Below are 2,721 nucleotides of genomic sequence, written 5' to 3' on the forward strand. Positions count from 1 at the left end.
CCTTTGCAAATGGAACCTAAGCACTGTCGTTTTAACTGATTAGAGCAAGATAAAGAGACAAATTTAAATATATTTTAATAACTGTGCTCATATATATGAAAGACCCAAAATTTGAAATATAATTTATTAAACTATAAAATATTTTATATTTGTGAGAGCGATGATTTTAATTGGAATTCTCAGAGAAAAGGGTTGGCTCAACTTATTAGCCTCAGTGAAGCCATGTAAGACTAGTTTACTATGTAATGCTAAGAGAGAGATGAGTTATCTTTATTCTTGTACTTCCCTTAGGACAAGTCCTTTCCATGACTATTTTAGACGCTGTCTTTGATTTTAATTTAAGACCGCATATCCACTCTCCTCTTCTGTATCAGTAATAAACGGCTTAAGCCTCCTGATTGGGGCATAGGTCATTTGATGTGTTTTGACTACGTGAGTGATAAAAGAAGCAAACAAAAGTGTGGTTTTTTCGTCTGGCAGGCCCCTTGCTCTCTATAGGGGAAGCATGTGCAGGAAGACTCTTGTCCTTCCCAACACGACCCCTGGAGGCATGGGAAAGACATGTGATTATTTCTGATTTGCTATCAACTAACAGGTAAAGGAAATAAAGAGTAACTGTAATCATTCAAAAGCAGTCATTGATGAAGATGGACAACACAGAAAGAATGTGCAGGTGGCCACTACTTTCAATGTTTGTTTCAAAGATATTGCCAGCATCATGCCAGAATAACTACACCTGAAAATATATTCCCTAAAATTGTCGAATATAATATATAATGCATATGATACACAGCAGATATGCCATGCATTATATACTACAATATACTTGAATAATGCATATAATATATGATATATATGATGAGCGTGATAAATAAAATATATACATATTATATATATATGTTATGTTTTTAGTTTTGGCAACCACAAAAAGACTAAACTTTAAGACACTTTCATCCTTATCCGAAAAAAGTCCCATACATGTCAAAAGTCACTACATTCCTTCCAATTGTGAACTCTGGGCTCTCAGTGGTCTGTTTTCCCTTGAAAACATTATCTGTTTGGGATGTATTGAACATTTTGTCAAGTAACTCTTCACTATTTGTGACGGGACATTTTCAAATAGTATAATGTGTTCAAGGTTCATTCATGAAATGGAATGACGAATGATGGTCTTTATGGAAAACTCATTTTGCTCACTGAACCAAGAATGGCCATGTGGTTTGCTTTTACATTTGACTGCTGTGATTATTGAAGGCATAAAAATTTCTGTTCAAGTTGTGTTTGTCTATAACATGCTATTTCTTTTAACAATTAGTCTAAGCATACAATTGTGGGACATAAAACAGTTCAATCCTTTGCAAACATCCAGACAACTTTTCAAAACAGTTGAGTTATTTTATATTCCCACCAGCAGTACTTTTTTTTTTTTTTTTTTTTAGTTTTTCGAGACAGGGTGTCTCTGTAGCTTTGGAGCCTGTCCTGGCACTAGCTCTTGTAGGCCAGGCTGGCCTCGAACTCCCAGAGATCCGCCTGCCTCTGCCTCCCGAGTGCTGGGATTAAAGGCGTGCGCCACCACCGCCCGGCCTCATAAAAATCTTTTTTAACACTCCTGACAGTGTTTAGCATTATTAATCTTTTTCTTCTGTCATCATCATTGGTGTTAAAACCTTCTCATTGTAGTTATAGCATGCATCTAATGGATAGAAATTATATTCATTTTTTTTATATTTTTGTTTTTAATTTATAGTATTACAGTGCTAGGATCAACTACACTCAACCTAGTTCTTGTTATTTGTGGATAATTATGTGCCCTGTATAAAAATATCTACCATATTCTCCTGCTTGTTTATTTTTTAATAGTTTATATTTAATATAATTTTTTAATAATTGCCTCAAGTTTATTTGTAAAAACAGCATAAGGTCCTGAACATCTGCAAATACCGTGTAGGTGTTCACACCAGTCCATCTGTCTTCACATCGGCAGACTGAGACCTTTTTTTATGGGGCCTTCACAGGGGCCTGGGCACCTTTGGGAGCCTGAGCTGCAGCTGAGGCCTCTGCCTCGGCTTGAATCTTGGGCTTTGTATTTTGGAGCCTACGACTCCTGGCCATGTAGCTTCTAATCCGCTTCCCAAGCTTGGGGTGAGCAATTAAAGCCAGATGGTGAGTTTGCGGCTGGGGCCCTTTGGCACCTTGGGCTTCACCACCTGGGGCTTCACCACCTGGGGCTTCACCACCTGGGGCTTCACCAGGGCCTTGATGGCCTCCGCACGTGCGCTCATGGCCTTTGCATTATTTGCCTGCATCTTCTTCAGGCCTTTCTTGATGTGCTTCATGGCAAAGCGCATGATCCTCAGGAAATTGGGGTCAACCCCCTTGAGAGATTCGTATCTTTGTGACCGGGGTTTCTTGATGCCGTTTCTGTGCCATTTCCGGGACTGGTTGTGTGTGGTGTGGTTCTTGGACTTGGCCATGGCTGGACGGTAATCAGCGGCTCCCCTCTCCTGCTTATTTTAATTAAACTATTTCTTCTGTATTTTGAGTTATCACTTTTTAAAAAAAAAATTATTAAACTGTAGTTATATCACTTCTCATTTTCCTTTCCTTCTTTTGAACTTTTTGTCTTCTTCTTTCAATTCTCTTAATCCTCTCCTCCCTTAATTTCCACTTCAATTCAGGGCCTCTGTTTTGTATATCAATAAGGAATTTTCAGAGTTCAAC

The 2,721-nt window shown here is 38.4% G+C and overlaps 1 pseudogene; it reads right to left on the minus strand.

Annotated features, from left to right (window-relative positions):
• Positions 1 to 1,909: 1,909 nt before the first annotated feature.
• LOC126511786 (60S ribosomal protein L29-like) lies at positions 1,910 to 2,476 on the minus strand (annotated as a pseudogene).
• Positions 2,477 to 2,721: the final 245 nt, after the last annotated feature.

This window comes from Alexandromys fortis, unplaced genomic scaffold (assembly GCF_014885135.2).
Source record: "Alexandromys fortis isolate MF-2015 unplaced genomic scaffold, M_Fortis_MF-2015_v1.1 scaffold_65, whole genome shotgun sequence".
Classification (NCBI taxonomy): domain Eukaryota; kingdom Metazoa; phylum Chordata; class Mammalia; order Rodentia; family Cricetidae; genus Alexandromys; species Alexandromys fortis.